General features: G+C 39.7%; 1 pseudogene across 1 annotated transcript in view; it reads right to left on the bottom strand.

Annotated features, from left to right (window-relative positions):
- Positions 1 to 17,206, bottom strand: part of LOC311615473 (dnaJ homolog subfamily C member 9-like) — a 32,684-nt pseudogene extending 15,478 nt beyond the window's left edge. Inside the window, exons 1-2 of the transcript in view lie at positions 17,188 to 17,206; positions 16,968 to 17,005 (exon numbers count right to left, since the gene is read on the bottom strand). The product of the transcript in view is annotated as a dnaJ homolog subfamily C member 9-like (transcript). The remainder of the gene's footprint in view (positions 1 to 16,967; positions 17,006 to 17,187) is intronic.
- Between the last annotated feature and the right edge of the window lie 1,298 nt (positions 17,207 to 18,504).

The raw sequence follows: 18,504 nt of genomic DNA, 5'->3' as shown, positions 1-18,504 counted from the left end.
AAAATTAAATAAAACGTGCAATAGTAAAAGTCATTCACTTACTCTATCGTTCTGTTTGGCACGCCTGTATCCCAGTCCAGACAGTATTGCAGTTTCCTGCGTTTCACTGCTCTTCAGTGTTGTAATCCGGTTCTGATTTTTAACCGGGCCTTGCTTTGATTTTTTATTACACTAGGGCCAATTTGTGATTTAGCCTCTGAGTGGCTGTGTTTCTGGGTTGACTTCCAGGGCTCTAAAGCCTCTCTAGCTTTTTTTTTTTTTTTTTTCCCCTCTTTCTCTCTCTACGACACTGATCTGTGGAGGCTGGGGGACAAGTCTGAGCCGACTGCACTCCCCTGTAATTCTCCGAATATTCCTCCGCTTCAGATCAAAACGTGTTTTTTTTTTTTTTGTTTTGTTTTTAGATATCTCCCCTATTAGGAGCCCGTTCCACAATAAGGGGACATACCAGCCCAACAGCCCAGGGCTTCTTGTAAACACCGCCCGTCCTCCAGTTACCGCTCACACAGTGCGCAAGGGCTTCTATCTTCACGGGGACTCACCCTATCCCCGCAAAATCTGACCTTTTTGTCATGCGGTGGTACACTCCTTTGAGTTCAAGTGTTTGCGCCGCCCGCCGCCTGGGACCAGCATTCTGGGGCTCACAGCTGCTCGGTGGTCGCTGCAGCTGTGGATATTCAGGCCTCTGACAAGATCCACTTTTCCTTTAAAGATGGCGAGATTTCCCCGTCCAAGCCCCTAAGTACCGTGTTTCCCCGAAAATAAGACATCCTTCGAAAATAAGACTTATAGGTTTCCTTCTGAGTGAAATATAAGGCATCCCCCAAAAATAAAGCCCCCCTAGGCTAAACATGAGAGATTTGGTCCACTGATTCTGAAAGATATGGAGTCACAAGAAATTCACCAGGAAATCCAGGAATTGGATTGTTATGATGATGTTCCAGAAGATGATGAGATGATTGTCATTGAATAAATGAGTAAATTCTTAATACTGTAGGATTCACAGTTTGTCTGGTTTGTGTTGACAACTACCGTACTACTGAACCGTATACAGGTAATAAATTTCCTTTATTTTCATTTAACAATAAATGTGTACCACATTCTTCTTCATGGAAAAATAAGACATCCCCTGAAAATAAGACCTAGCGCATCTTTGGGAGCAAAATTAATATAAGACACTGTCTTATTTTCAGGGAAACAGGGTAGCTCTGGCAGGGGACCGAGCCCCACCAAGGATGCCTCCCTGTCAGGGGCACCCTGATCAGCAGCTTCCCACCTTCTCCTGGAGTTTGTCTATCTCTTAGCTTGCTAACAATACTTCCAGCATGACCCTCAGCTGCTCTCTCTTTCTGCTTTGGGACAAGGCTCAGAACCCGTCCATCTAGTCTTCTGTCATTTTGTCTTCCTCTCATTGTGTTTTAATTTGCATTTCTCTGAAGATTAGTGACTTTGATTATTTTTCCCCCCATATGTCTGTTGTACAACTGTTTGTCCTTTTTGGAGAAGTGTCTATTCAGGTCCTTTGACCATTTTTTATTTAGATTGTCTTTGTCTCGTTTTGCTTTTGATGTTGAGTTGTATTAGTTCTTTATAAATCTTGGATATTGACCACATATCAAATGAATCATTAGTGAACATATTCTCTGATTCTTTGATTTATTGAAGGTAGCTATTCTGACAAGTGTGAGGTTTCCTTTTCATTTTGTTGTTTTCCTTTGTTGTACAAAAATTTTTTCAGTTTGATGTAGTCTCATTTGTTTATTTTTATTTTTGTTTCCATTGCCTGAGGAGATATATCAGAAAAATGTTATTAAGAGAAATGCCCAAGATTTTACTGCCTATGTTTTCTTCTAGGAACTTTATGGTTTTGAGTCTTACATTTAAGTATGTATAGTATTTTGATTTTATTCTAGTGTAAGAAGATGGTGTAGTTTCAGTTTGTTGCAGGTATTTGTCCAATTTTTCCAATACCCTTTATTGAATAGACAATATTTACCCCCTTGTATATTCATCCCTTCTTAGTTAAATATTAATTTACTATATATTCATGGTTTGATTTTTTGGCCTCTTTATTCCATTCTGTTGATCTATAAGTCTGATTTTATGCCAGAACCGAGCTCTTTTGATTAATCTGACCTTGTAGTAATTTGTTATCAGGTAGTATAATTCTTCCAACTTTGTTTTTCTTTCTCTTTTAGATATATTTTTATTGATTTCAGAGAGAAAGGGAAATGGAGAGAGAGATAGAAACATCAATGATGAGAGAGAATCATTGATTGGCTGCCTCCTGCATGCCCCCTATGGGAGATTGAGACCACAACCCAGGCATGTGCCCATGACCGGAATGAAACCCAGGGATGCTCTATCCTGAGCCAAACTGGCTAGGGCTGTTTTTATTTCTTGAAATTGCTGTGGCTATTTGGGATCATTTGTAGTTCCAAATAAATTTTTGGAATATTTGTTCTAGTTCTGTGAAATATGTCATTGGTATCTTCATAGGAATTGCGTTGAAATAGAATGCTTTGGGTTGTATGGTTATTTTGATCATGTTAATTGTTCCTATCTATGAAGACAGTGTGTGCTTCTACTTATTTGTATCATATTCCATTTCTTCAATGCCTTATAATTTTCTGAGCACAGGTCTTTTACATTCGTGGTTAACTTTATTCCTAGGTCTTTCTTTCTTTCCTTTTTTTAAAATTTTTTTTTTTTTAGCAATTGTGAATGGAAATATTTTTCTTAGTTTCCCTTTCTGATAGTTCATTATTGGTAAAAATGCAACTGATTTCTGGATATTTGTTTTGTATCCTACTATTTTACTGAATTCATTTATTAGTTCTAGAAGTTTTTTCACGAAATATGTAGGGTTCTGTATATACAGTATCATGTCATCTGCAATTAATGACAGTTTTATTTATTTATTTATTTATTTCCAATTTGGATGCCTTTTATTTTTTCCTCTTGTCTGATTGCTGTGGCTAGAAGTTCCAGAATTATGTTAAATAAGAGTGATGAAAGTGAGCATTCCTATCTTGGTCCCAATTTTAAGAGAAACACTTTTAATTTTGGTCTGTTGTGTATAATGTTGGCTGTGGCTTTCTCACAGATGTCCTTTATTATATTGAGGTATGTTCCATCTATTCTCACTTTTCTGATAGTTTTTTTTTATCATAAATGGGTGCTGTGTTTTTATCAAATGCATTTTGTGTATCTTATTGATATGATCATGTGATATATATCCTTCATTTGGTTTGTGTGGTGTATTACATATATTGATTTGGGTATATTGTACCAACTTTGCATCTCCAGAATTAATCCCACTTGGTCATGCTGTATAACACTTTTAATGTGTTGCTGAATTCCGTTTGCTAATATTTTTTAAGGATTTTTAGCATCTATGTTCATCAGGGATATTGGCCTATAATTTTTGTTCTTTGTAGTGTCTTTACCTGATTTTAGAATTAAAATAACTTTAGCCTTGTAAAATGAGCTCAAGAGTCTTCCCTTCTCTTGAATTTTTTGGAATAGTTTGAGAAGAATATGTGTTAGTTCTTCTCTGAATGTTTTTATATAGTTCTCCTGTGAAGCCATACAGTCCAGGACTTGTTTGTTGGAAGTTTTTTTATTCTTAACTAGTGACCCGGTGCACAGAATTCATGCACATTAAAAGAGAATTAATCAGAGGAAATATTTATATTGCTATTTGCCCTTTCTCTATAATAGAAATGTCGGAGATGAAAAAAAAATTAGTAAAATGTATATGAAAATCTCCCTCCTGTCAGAGTCTGGGGCACACCATGGGACCCAGAGTCAAGTCCCTGCCCACCCGTGTGAGCCTCAAAATCTCGTGAGACCCAGACCTGGCAGGCCCCACCCCCGCCAAGCCCTGCATGGTGGGGGGCACAGCCTCAGGTCCCTCAGCCCAGTGCCGGGGTGGGGAGTTCAGCCTCAGGTCCCCCACCAAGCCCCACCAGTCAGGGGACACAGTCTCAGGTCCCCTGTTATTCCCTGGACGAGGTGTGTGGCCTCAGGTCCCCCAACCCTTGTGCTGGAGCAGGGGACGTGGCCCCAGATTCTAACAGGAGCCCAGTGTGAGGGCGCAAGGGTGCGAGGGCGTGATGATTATTTGCATATCAGCTCTTTATTATATAGAATGCTTCAATTGTATTAGTTGTAATAAATCTATTCATATTTTTCTGATTGTTTCTAATTCAGTTTTAGAAGGCTGTATTTTTCTAGGATTTTTTTTTTTCATTTTGTTCAGGTGATCCAGATTCTTGGCATATAGTTGTTCATAGTATTTTTTACACTCTTGTATTTCTGTGGTGTCAATTGTTACTTTACCTCTTTCATTTCTAATTTTATGTATTTGGGTTCTCTCTGTTTCTTGATGAGTCTGGCTAAAAGTTCATCAATCTTGTTTATCTTTTCAAAGAACCAGTCCTTGGTTTAAATATATATATGTGTGTGTGTGTGTGTGTGTGTGTGTGTGTGTGTGTGTGTGTGTATGTATGTATATATGTATATTAGTTTGTATGTCATTTATTTCCACTCTAATCTTTATTATTTCCTTCATTCTACTCACTTTGGGCTATGTTTGCTGTTCCTCCTCTAGTTCCTTTATGTGTAAAGTTAGATTATTTACTTGAGATTTTTCTTTCTTATTGAGATATGCCTGTATTGGTGTGAATTTCCCTTTTAGGACAGCTTTAACTGTGTCCTATAAGTTTTGGATTGTGTGTTCATTTTCATTTGTCCCAAGATATCTTTTGATTTTTTTCCTTTATCTCATTATTGACCCATTAATTTTTTAATAAGATGTTATTTAACCTCTATGTGTTTGTGTGTTGTTCAGTTTTTTTTTCTTGTATTTGATTTCTAGTTTCATACCATTGTGGTCAGAGAAGATGCTTGATAAGATTTTGATCTTCAGAAATTTATTGAGATTTGTTGTATGTCTTAATGTGTGGTCTATTCTAGAAAATGTCTCATGTACACCTAAAAATAATGTATATACTGCTACTTTGGGTTAAAACATTATGAAGACATCAATTAAATTATTCTGATCTAGTATGTCATTTAAGGTTACTGTTTCATTATTTTCTGTGTGAAAGATCTATCTAGTAATGTCAATGGTATGTTAAAATCCTCTAGTGTGAATGCATTAATGTCTATCTTTCCCTTTATGTCCATCAACATTTGGTTTATTTATTTAGGTGCTTCTTTGTTGGGTGCATAAATGTTTACAAGGATTATATTATTTTGTTGGATTTCTCCCTTTATCTTTATGTAGTATCCTTTGTCTCTTATTTTGACCTTTGTTTTAAAGTCTATTTTGCCTGATATAATTATTCCTAATGACCCTTTTTAACATTTCCGTTTGCATAAAAAAATTTTTCATTCCTTTACTTGCAGTCTGTATCTGTTGCTCTGAGGTGGGTCCCTTGTATTAGTAGATGGCTTATATATGGGTCTTGTTTTCTTATCAATCAGCTACCCTATGCTTTTTTATTGGAGTAGTTAAGTCATTTATATGTAGAGTGATTATTGATAGGTGTGTAATTATTGCCATTTTATTCTTTTATCTCTGTTCCTCTGTTTTCTTTTAACCTTCTTTTCTTCCTCCTCCACTTCTTCCTCCTTTTTAAAAAATATGTTTTTATTGATTTCAGAGAGGAAAAGAGAGGAAGAAAGAGATAATAATATCAATGATGGGAGAGAATCATTGACCAGCTGTCTCCTGCACACCCCCTACTGGGGATTTAGTTTGCAACCCAAGTATGTGCCCTGTCTAGAAATGGAACCATGACTTCTTGGCTCATAGGTCATTGTGCAATCATGGAGCCACACCAGCTGGGCTGTATGTCCTTTATCATGTCATTGAAGCTCTCACTACATTTCATGAAGGGTTCACTTAGTTCCTTGAGCATCCTTGTAACCACTTTTTTGAACTCTGTATCTGGTAAATTGCTGGCCTCCATTTCATTTAGCTTTTTTTCTGAATATTTCTTCTGTTCTTTCATTTGTGGCATATTCTTTGTCTCCCCATTTTGGCTGCCTCTTTGTGTTTGTTTCTATGTATTAAGTACATCTGCTGTTCTCTCATTCTTGGTAGGTTGGCCTTATGTAGTAGGTATCCTGAGGGACCCAGTGGCACAGTCTCCTTGATCACTTGAGCTGGGTGCTTTAGGAATGTCCCTTGCGTGGATTATGTGAGCTTTCATTATGTAATTTAATATTTTAAATATTTTATTTTATTTTTTCCATCATCATTTATCCCCTTATGCCTCCACTTATCTCTCCTCACCTCCACAATTACCACATTGTTGCCCATGTCCATGAGTTCTCCCTCTTTGTAATTGAATCTTGATTGGCCTATTCATGCATGGAATTGAGCTTAAGGCTGGCTGTGAAAACTGAACTTAACAACAGTACATGAACTTTTGTGCAGGCGCTAGACGACCCAAAGCCCAATTCACCTCAACAGAGTATGTTATCTCCCAAGACCTCCCTTTAGATATGCCACTTATGAAGCTAATTGGAAGCCCAATTCACCTCAACAGAGTATGTTATCTCCCAAGACCTCCCTTTAGATATGCCACTTATGAAGCTAATTGGAACCTGCTCTGATGTTATCTGAATCTGGACACTTGATATTTATGTTCTGGAACTTTTTGTTAGGGACTTTGGTGCAGGTCAGTGTCAGACAGCACTGCCTGTGACTTGTCCTGGGCACACTGGGTGGAGTTACAAAGAGATCCAGAGTTTGTGTTTGCCTCTTCTGGGCCTTGGTGTGTGGGGGACGTACCCAGCTGTGTGCCAAAGCTGGCTTCCACCAGCACTGAGCTCGGGGACAAGTCAACAAAAGGCCCAAGACACCCCAAGGTCTACCTCCACTTGCTGGCTTCCTATTAGGCTCAGTCACTGAAAGAGCCTCTGGAGGACTTGAGTTACAGGAGTAGGTTCTTAGTGAGTCATCCAGGTAACTGTAAGTGGTGTTCAAAAGAGTGGAACAGGTTCAAACTTGGTTCTAGTGCTGGGTCTGAGGTGATTCAACAAAAGTCTCAGTGTATAACAAGTCTAGCTGAGCCCTCCTGGCTGATCTCAGACTTTTATGGTAGGGTGAGACCAGCAGAGTTTATCAGGCAAAAACAGACCAAGATTTGGTTGTGTGAAATGAAGGTTCTTTACTGGTTGGGCATGTAAGGGGAAAAATAGCCCTTATCTTGGAGCTACACAACTTAGTCCACCCCAGATTCTAACAGGAGCCCAAGCCCAGCAGAGTGGTGCTGCCAGGAGCCTGGAAGGTGAGGTTAGTGGATCTCCTATGAGTGGAAGGCACCAGTCAGGTTCATTGGAAAGTGGGAGAAGTATCGATAGCCTTCACCCCAAAGCCATCCAAGTTAGTCACTGACAACCCCTGAGTTTGCTTAGACCTCAACACCCTGGCCCAGGCAGCTGACTCCTCAGCAGGGCATGAACTCTGTAGGGCTTGGCAATAGGGAGTGAAGAGGGTGGAGCTATTGAATTTCCCTAGGCTGATGCCATAAGGGAAGGGGAGTGCTACAACCACAAAAGATGGTTTCTGTGGTGTGGGAGAGGGATTCAGTACAGGGATTCTGGCAGTTTTCTCTTTTCCTCCCCAGAGCCACAAACCCCAGTATCTCCTCATACAACTATAGTTTGGTCCACCCTCTCTCTGCTGGAGTCCATAAGTGGCTGTGAACTAGATTTCATGCATTGTCCCTTTTAAAGGGTGCCTGTTTCTCTAGTAGACTACCATCTCTCTCTGGCCAATTGAATTTCTACTGATTTTCATAGTCAGATGTTAAGTGAGCACCTCTTCCTGGCTCTGGTGTTCTGGGCTGAGGAGCCTTGCATGGGATTGAGCCCCATACACACCTCTAGGGGAATGTTTGCAACTGAGATTTCTGGAATTTCTCCCTTTACCCTTAGAAGCAGAGCCAGTCCTTTTTAGCTTCTGCTAGTTCCACTAGTCTCTGTGTAACTCTTTCTGTAAATCTTTGATTACAAGACATATTCATCTAGTCTTAAATTGGTTATTTAAGTTGATTGTTCTATAATTTAGTTGTAATTCCAGTTTGGTCCTGGGAGTAGGTGAGTGGACCTTGATCTTACTCTGCTGCCATCTTAGATCTCTAGTTTGCATTTTTAGTAATAAATATTTCTAAATTAAGGCATGCACATTTTTTAGACATAATGCTATTGTACACTTATGAGACTACAGTATATTGTACACACAAGTTTTATATACACTGGAAAACCAAAAAGTTCATGTTACTCACTTTATTGCAATGTTTGCTTTATTGTGGTGGTCTGGAATCTAACTTACAATATCTTGAAGATATGACTGTATATGCAATAGCACCAAAAATAAATGATGTTATTGCAAAGGAACAGTCTCAGTGAAAACTTCCGAAAAGGTATTGTATTAATTATTTCAGTTGTAGATTTGTAACTTCATTCATTTATCTTTCTACCTTTCAAAAAGTTATTGAGCCCTCATCAGCAAATATGTGGATTAAAAAACTATGGCACATCTACACAGTGAAATACTGTGCAGCTGTAAAAAAGAAAGAATTCTTATCATTTGCAACAGCATGGATGTACCTGGAGAGCATTATGCTAAGTGAAATAAGTCAGTTAGAGAAAGATAAGTATCATATGATCTTACTCATTTGTGGAATATAATGAACAACATAAACTGATGAATAAAAATAAATCCAGAGACATAGAAACATTGAATAGACTGTCAAACCTCAGAGGGAAGGTAGGGGAGGCGGGTAGAGATCAACCAAAGAACTTGTATGCATTAAAGCATAACCAATGGACACATAGCAGGGTAAAATCCTGGGCTGGGGGGCAAGGACAGGCTGGGAGAAGTCAATGGGAGGGAAAGGGGACACATGTAATACTTTCAACAATAAAGAATTAAAAAAAGAAAAAAAAATAGTGGGCACTGGCCCTAGGTACTCAGAGCTCACATATCTTTCATTAACTCTGAATTAATGAATGCTTAGGAGTCCAAATCCAGTAGGCAAACCTGACAAACATCTTAGCCTTTCTTTTTATATAGTTCAACTCTGTCAGTTTAGGACTGTTGTTTTTCCTGTATGAACATATCTCAAATTAATTCTAGGAATATAGGCTTGGATTGACTTAAATATTCTTTATTGCAATGGGCACTGAAATATAAGCTTCCACAAAGGACTCCTTTGCAAATCTCTAAAATTTATAGAAATAATAGTTGAAACACTAAGTCCATGCCTGAGCAAAATAAGCTGCCCTTAGCAATGTGACAAATTACTATAAAAAGACTGGCTACTAAGAGGAAAGAAACTGGTAGTCCAGAGGAGCTACATGACCTAAGTGTCACTACTACCCACTAGAACTTTATACCAAAGGCCTTAGTCCTATAACACTTGGTGTGACACTCCTAATTTAGCAGAGCTCCATTTGGTTTAAACCCCAGTCTTCGGAAAGTTGTGGAGATTATCTTTTCTCAGTTTCTATAGCTGACTCAAAAGGTCAGAACTAGAAGGCAGTTTTGAGAATACCTAGTTCAACCTATTCATTTTTCAGAAGAAAAAACTAAAGTCCAGAAAGGCTAATTATCATGCCCAGCAAGTTATGAATTAATTAGACTAGAACAAATTCTGCTTCCCTTCTTTCACCACAATATACATTAGTATAAATACTAATGTATATCTATAGATACTAATAATATACATTAGTATAGATACACTAACTTATGTACCTATACTTGACAATCAAAAGCATTTTCAAAACATAAATTACTTTTCTTTTACTTCTGCTGAACCAAAAGCAGAAAACAGGAAATTAGAAATCACTGACTTTGCTTCTGACATCTAGTTCAATTTTAAACAAACCCCCAATAATTTTCCTAGTTTGTACTCTGTCTTTAGGTAGTCCTCCATTTTCCCCCCAGTTTCACTCCTGTATTCAACTATCTGATTATAAATCCTCACCTTACATTGACTGTTTCAGAATCCCATCACCAAAAGGATCTGTATAACTGATCTTAATTCTTCAATTAGTAACATTTATTTCTAAAGAAGCATCTGCTGAGCTGTCCCTTAAATGCACTTAATAATTTTGAAATTTGATGGAGAAATGAAAAGTTTCTAGTACAAATAATTTCTACATAAAGCTACTGATTAAGGTCAAAACCCACTGGCAGAACTACCACTTGACTTATGAGGACCACACCAACCTCTGAGGAGATGATCAGTCCTATTCTGGCCAATTCAGGGCTTTCTTTCTGCAGATTCTAGTGGGGCCAAAAACTTGTTATCAAAGTAATTTGTTCCTCCAAAAATGTATTTTGGGGAAGCTAGAGAACAAAATTCTGAGAAGAGCTTGCTGGAGGAATAATTGGTTTAAGTTATGGCTAATATAATTGCTGTTTTGAATTCCTCTCCTTAAAATATCATGGTAGAGATTTTAAAATCCTCAAGAAGAGGAGAAACCAAGATGGCAGCATTGGTAAATGCATGTACTCATCTATAATGAGAGATATAAAGAAGAAAGTATATCACAACTGGTAGGAGGGGTAGAAGTGTGGAATAGGCTGGTCCAACACCCAAGTGTGCCATTTTTCTTTAATCAGAAGGGATATTTCTGCAGCAGAATCCCCAAAACTCTCCACAATGAAGTATAAGGGGTCCCAATCCCACACAGACCCTCAGCTCAGGGTTCCACAACTGGGAAGAGAAGTCACCATAACTTTGGACTTTAAAAAGCAGCAGGGATTGAGGCTGAGGGACACAGAGGCTGCTGGAGACTCAGGTGGTCCTCTTAAAAGGCCAGTGCACAAATTGAACTTGATCCCTCTGACATCCAGCGCTGGGGAAGCAACTTGAAAGGAACCAAGGACATTCAGGCAGTATAGAGGACTGCCTGGGAAGGCACATGGGCAATTTTCCTTAATTATTGTTAGCTGAACTCAAGGCGTAGGCAGAGCCACACCTTGGGAACATGTTTCCCCAAGATGGTGGACATGTCGTCATCTTGTCTTTCATATCAGCCCAGGTGTCGGCAGGGATGGGACTAGATATGTAAATCCAGGCATTATAGGGCCTACTTAAGAATGCAAATAAGTTGGTGTTACTTCCTGGTATTGAGGGTATAAAATAAATGCATTGGGAGGGGTTGTCATTGTCTTCTTGCCTCCCCAGCAGACAATATGGCAGCTCACTCAGCTCCCAGATTGAAATCTATCTCTGTGCCTTCTCTCTTTATTTATAATATTTCTCAATCCCTGGCCACCTTCACTTAGAACCGGTTTGTTCATCTCTCTTTCTGTGTGGGATGCAGAAAAGAGATCCCCACCATGTCTAGCCCCCACCACATCAGGCCCCCACAATGCAGGAACTAAATTTTCTGGCATTGGAGCAAGAATTTAGGGGTGGATTTATCACAGACAAGAGTGCTCACAGGGTTCATTGTTTCTCTGATGAGACCTCCCCATTTTCAGAACTGACCGGCAGCCATCTCTGAGTCTCCATCAGCCTGCTCTAGTGATTCCCTGAGACCCCTCTCTATCCAATTTGAAGACCCACCCAACCTGTGTGCAGTGGCTTTTCCATATGAATGGCCTGTCCATGTTCAGGCTCCAGACTTTGTTAAAATCTCTCAAATAAGCTGAAGCTGGGTCAGGGGCCCCCGAACCTATCAATAAAATGCCCAAGATCAAGCACTAGCAAGGCCCTGCCTTGCTTCACAGCTGGGCTTTGCCTGAGCACTTCCAAACCTGAAACAAATAGGAGGAATCTGAAGATCTTACCATAGCTCCTGCTGGGTGGCCCCAGGAAGTGGCTGATTATGCACCCTCCCCACCCCTGGAGACCCAAGAGTCAGATCACCTGCTGGACAGCTTCAAACCATATCAGATTACAACTTTACATATCCACAATTGACACTCTCAAGGGGCATACTTGAACACCAAAGACCCACTGAAGCCAGTCCTGCTCCATAGGGGTGTCCCCTGCACAGCTGCTCTTCCACTGTAGTCACAGCTGATCCTTACAGCCAATTGGCCTGGAGGTCAATTCCTCCCAGTGACAACAACAGCAATCAAGTCTCAACTACAACAAGGTTGTGCACACAGCCCACATAGGGGCACACCGAGAGTGCCCAGCTCAGGTGACTAGGGAAGCTGAGCCACTGGACCCTATAGTATGCCTACTACACAAAGTCACTCTAACAATTCCAGGAAACATAGCAGCTTTTCTTAATACATAAAAACAAACACAGGGAAGCAGCCAAAATGGGGAGACTGAAACATGTCACAAATGAAAGAAATGAAAACAAGGAAACAACTGGATACAGAGTTCAAAACAATGGTTATAAAGTTACTCAAGGATCTTAAAGAGAGCTTCAAGAGACATAATAAGAAATTCAAGGGACTCAGGGAGACTTTCAGGAACTTTGCAAGGGAACCAAGATGGTAGCATAGGAAAATGCATGCACTTTCCACTTCCCACAACCACATCAAAATCACAATTAAAATACAAAATAAGCATCCTCCAGAACCACCTGAAACCTGGCTGAGTTGAAGTTCTACAACCAGAGAAATAAATAATAAAGCACATTGGGAGTGGTAGGAGAGTGTGGAAGCATGGAACGGGCTGGAATGACACTCAAGTGTGCCATTTTCTTAATTGGGAGGAACATAATCTCTACAGAGGCCACTATTGAGGAGCAAGGGATCCCAGCCCACACCAGATCCCAAGCCCAGGCTCCCCGAGCTAGGAAGAGTAAATACACAACTATGGGCTGTAAAAACCAGCAGGTATTGGGATCCAGTGACATAGAGGCTTCTAGAGATCCAGCTGTTCCTCTTAAAGGGCGAGAACATGAACTCAGATTACAAGGTCCTGCTTACTCTGAGCTCAAGCACCAGGATGAGGCTCTGGAGGACCCAGACATATATGAGGAACTGGATTGTATGGCATCAGGGAAGTAACTTGGGGGTGACTTTTTCACAGATGGAGGTGCTAGCAGAGGTCATTGTTCTTATGCATCATGACTGACTGGCAGCCATTTCTGTTTGCTCTATCCTGGTTATTCCCTGAGACCTTGCCCCATCCAATTTGCAGCAGCTTTTGAATATGAATAGCATGACCAAGCTCAGGCTTCAGACATTGCTAAAATCTCTCAAACAAACTGCACCTAGGTCAGGGAGGCCCAAACTTATCAATAAAAGGCCACTTTACTACACAAAGCTACTGTACCAACTCAAGGAAACAGAAGCTGTACCCAATACATAGAAACAAACACAGGGAAGCAATCAAAATGTGGAGACAAAGACACATGTCACAATTGAAAGAAATGGAAGAAAGCAAACTACTGGTATAGAGTTCAAAACTACTGTTATAAGGTTACTTAAGAATCTTCATGAGACCTACATGGAACTTAGTGAGACGTTCAAGGATCTTAGTAAGAATGCCAAAGACCTGGAGAAGGACCTGTCAGAAATTAGGCATACACTGACTGAAATAAAGACTAATTTACAAAGATCCAGCAGTAGAGGAGAGGATTCTGAGAATCGAATCAATGATTTGAAATATAAAGCAAAAAACACCAAATCAGAAGAATATAAATAAAAAAATAAAAATATGAAGATAGTGTAAGGAGCTTCTCAGACAACTTCAAGCATATCAACATTTGCATTATGGGTATGCCAAAAGGAGAAGATAGAGAGCAAGACATTGAAAACCTGTCTGAATAACTAATGACATAATACTTCCCCTCTCTGGTGAAAGAAATAGACTTACAAGTCCAGGTAGCACAGAGAGTCCCAAACAAGAGGAACACAAAGAGAACCTCACCACTATACATCATAATGAAAATGCCAAGGGCTAACCAAAAAGAGAGAATCTTAAAAATATCAAGAGAAAAGCAGTTAGTTATCTACAAGGGATCACCCATAAGATCGTTAGCTGATATCTCAACAGAAACTATGCAGGCCGAAAGGGAGTGGCAAGAAATGTTCAAAGTTATGAAAACCAAGGACTTATAACCAAGATTACTCTAACCAGCAAAGCTATCATTTATAATTGAAGGTCAGATAAAGGCCTTCACAGATGAGAACAAGCTAAAAGAGTTCATCACCACCAAACCAATATTATATAAAATATTTATAGGTATTCTTTAAGAAGAGGAAGAAGAAGAAAAAAAAGATTAAAAATATGAACAATTTGCCTGACTGGTTTGGCTTAGTGATAGAGCATTGGCCTGCAGACTGAAAGGTCCTGGGTTCAATTCCAGTCAAGTGCATGTACCTTGGTTGCAGGCACATCCACAGTAGGAGGTATCAGGAGGCAGCTGATCGATGTTTCTCTCTCATCAATGTTTCTAACTTTCTATTTCCCGTCCTCTCTGTAAAAAATCAATAAAATATATATTTTAAAATATGAATAATAAAAAGGCAGTAAATACATATCTATTAATAATTGAATCTAAAAATCAAAATAAATTAATAAGAAACCTAATGAACAATAAATTGGTGAATAAAATAGAATCAGAGGTATGGAAATGGAACAGACTGATAATTGTTAGAGGGAAGAGGGTGGGGGACAGGAAGAAATTAAACAAAGATCTTATATGCATATATGCATTACCTATGGACACAGACTTTAAGGTGGTTAAGGCCTGCAGTGGGGCAGGAACTGATTGGAGTGGGAAAATTGGGAGAAAAAAAGAGGGACATCTGTAATACTCTCAACAATAAAGTTTTTTTTTTAAAGGATCTTAACGAGAATTTCAAAGACACACAAAAAGAACAGTCAGAGATTAAGCATACACTAACTTAAATAAATAATACTTTATAAAGATTCATCAGTAGAGGAGAGGATTCTGAGAATCAAATCAATGACTTAGAATATTAGGAAGCAAAAAACAGAAGATAAAAAAGAAGAAAGAATAAAAAAATATGAAGATAGTGTAAGGAGCCTCTGGGACAACTTTAAGCACATCAACATTCACATTATGTGGGTGCCAGAAGAAGAAGAAAGAGAGCAAAATATTGGAAACCTATTACTTGGTAAAAGAAATAGACTTACAAATCCAGAAAGTGCAGACAGTCTCAAACAAGAGGAATCCAAAGGCATATCAAAATTAAAATGCTAAGGGTTAAAGACAAAGAGAAATTCTTTAAAGCAGTTAGTTACCTACAAGGGAGCGCCCAGAACAAACCAAGATGGCTGCATAGGTAAACACCAAAACTGCTGCCTCGAACAATTTCAAAACTACAACTAAAAGACAGAACAAACATCATCCAGAACCACAGGAAATCTGGCTAAGTGGAAATTCTACAACTAGAAGGAAAGAGAAAAGCTCACGGAGAATCAGAGGATCTGCAAGGGGCTGAGATACAGAGACATGCACACATAGAGGAAGGGCGGCTGAGTGCCTGGCTGGCTTTCTCTGGCAGGAGAGGGAAAGAAACTCCAGACTGCACTGAACCCCAGTTCCAACTGCACTGAACCCCGTTCCGGGCAAAACCCTGTGGATCCAGGCTCATACGAGGGGAGTCTGGACTGTCAGGTAGAAAGAAAGGCACAAGGAGACTCAGAGACTCCAAGACTCAGAGACTCAGAGACTCAGAGATTCGGGAAAGCCATTGCAGGCAGGGGTCAGGAGGCACATGCAAAAGTGTGTTCAGAGAAGACTGACTGCTAATTGCCACTAGCTCTCCCTAGTGGAAGGGAGCCGGAAGCTCCTGACTGCACTGAACCCCAGTTCCAACTGCACTGAACCTTAGTTCCATGCAAGCCTGGGGGAATATGTACTGTCAGGTGGAAACTCAGGGAAGCCAAGGAAAGCAGAGGTCTGGATGCACACTTGCAAGGGCAGGGCTGACAGGAAGCTAAGAATGTCTGCTCAGCCCTGAGACTCTGCCCCATCTAAGCTGAGCACAGAGGCTTTTGAAATTTTGCAAGTCTGGTCCTATAAGGCTTGTCTCCAGTACATAAGGTCTCACAGCATAAACACAGCTGATATACATAGCCAATTGGCCTGGAGGTCAATTCCTCCCAGTAATACCAACAACAATCAAGACTTAACTATAACAGGGCTGTACACACAGACCACAAAGGGGTGCACCAAGAGTGTCCACCTAAGGTGACTTGGGGGGCTGACCCAGTGGGCCATTTAAGAAACCTAGCACACAAAACTATCATCCAACTCAGGGCAGCAGCAAAAATGCAGAGAGAGGGAGAGAAAGAGAGAGAGAGAGAGAGAGAGAGAGAGAGAGAGAGAGAGAGAGAGAGAGAGAGAGAGAGAGAGGTAGATAACATGGATTAGTTGCCTCCCATACTCACCAAATCACAAATTGGGCATGTGCCCTGTATGGAATCAAACCTGAACACAATGGTCAACCCACTGAGAAACACTCTCCAGAACTTGCTGATCCTTTTGTTTGAACTGAATGACTGCCTTCAAGTTACCTACTCCTTTATCAAATCCCAACTCCTTTCTGCTCATTTCTGCTACTTTAGCCTCTTCCTGAGCCCTCCTTGTCCTTACATTCATCTTGCGCTTTGATTCTTTGACCAGGGTATTATATGTCAAAATATCAATGGCTTATTGAATAATGGTTCTTATCCTGGGTTCCTCTGTATATGCACTCACAGCACAAGCTCCAGGAAAGGATCCATGTCCCCTTGAAGTCCAGATAAGCCTGTTTAACATCAACCAGTTCTTCCTCAGAACCTTTGTATGTCTTTGCTTGAATGTCTTCTAGATGTATCTTTTTAAAGAGTGTGTACCAATATCCCTCCCAGTCATAATCTTGGTTGAGCACATGAGAATCCTAGTCCACTGTTAACTGTTCCTCATATCCTGCTCTCTGCTCTTTGTCACTCAGAATGGAATAGACTTTCCCGAGGACCTGAATGTGTTGGGAGGCATCCTCCACATACTCTGTCTGGATGCTCTTGCAGGGACACCTTGTGGTAGCCTCATGGAACCTTGCCATCAGGGAACTCTCCCTGAAAGCCCAATATTCAGGTTGAGTGCTGTAGAACACTTTCTTGCATAGCTCCATCAGCCCCTTGGCAAGCAGAAGTGTAGAGCAGGTGGCAGCCTCAACAGAAAACAACAGGTACCAGCGATACTGGATGGATCTCCCGCGGGTCTTACCATTGGTGATTTTCTCCATTCTTAGGCAGTACTCATCAGTTTTCCTTTTTTATCCTCCCTTCATAAACAACTTGTATATATCTGGCATCCTGATATTTCCTTTCTAGTACAAAAGAGCAACATGCAGCATGGCTCAATGGTTGAGAGTTGACCTATGAACCAAGGGGTCATGGTCTTTTATTTGGGTCATGGCACTTGCCTGGTTTGTGGGCTTGATCCCAGCAGATCAATGATCCTCTGTTATCATTGATGTTTCTATCTCCCTTTTCCTTCCTCTCTGAAATCAATAAAAAAATATATTTAAAAAAAGAGAAACATGTGGCATGGAATAACTTGAATGTTTTTGTAGTTGTCTCTTTCCCCTCCCCACTCTCCAGCAACCGATATGATTAAACAGCTGGAAAAGGTATGAAACAGACAATATATACAGAAAAATAGGCGGGGGGGGGGAGGGAGCACTGGAATAAGGTTAAGGGGTGACCCAGATTTAAACCCAGATCTAAGATTCCTTCTGGTTTTTGGATGATTTGATTTAGAACATTCAATGACACTGGTACTAAAGAACAATAGTCATTTTATACTTATTAAAGTAGCAAATATTATCAAACACAATGCTGGTTTGGCTTGGAGGGAAAGAATAAAGAAACTATCTTCATACTGTTCCTGCAGCAAGATAAATTATGACAATTCTTTTGAAGGGGAATTTGGCAATATTAATCAGAAATCATAAAACATATTCATGCCTTTTCACATAGTAATTCCACTCCTGGTAATTTATCACTAAGGTAATTATTCAAAGGAAGGGGAAAACTATATATACAAATACATTGTACATGCCATTGTGCATAATCTCAAAAAATGTTATTAGCGAAAAGGAGCTAGGGTGGTTAAGTTTAGTAAGAAAAAAAGACACATAGATTGAATAGAATATTATGTAGACAATAAAAATCACAATTCTGGGAACTGCAATAAACTTAGAAAAGCCTAAATACAATAAAGTTAAGAAGTTAAAGGGCAAAAATAGAATACACAATTGTATAGACATTTTAATTATAACTCTGTAAAAACATATCACCAGAAAAAATTGTGTTGGGATTACAGATAAATATGATTTTGTTTTTTCCTTTTATGAAGTGCACTTTCTAGAATAAGTTAAAAATAAAGTTAAAGTGATAAATAAAACAAGTGCTGGCCCAACACCAAGGAGCCTAATATGAGAGTATCTTCTCTCTCTGGGCTACCCTTTAAAATCTACTAGCTCTTGCCATCTGCTTCTAATGCAGGGAGGGAAAAAGCGAAAAAAAGGGTATTGCTAAA

The sequence above is a fragment of the Pipistrellus hanaki genome, assembly GCF_964339955.1.
Source record: "Pipistrellus hanaki genome assembly, chromosome: X".
NCBI classification, from domain to species: Eukaryota; Metazoa; Chordata; class Mammalia; order Chiroptera; family Vespertilionidae; genus Pipistrellus; species Pipistrellus hanaki.
The sequence above is the reverse complement of the archived record's forward strand: the minus strand, read 5'-3'. Positions and strand labels throughout refer to the sequence as shown.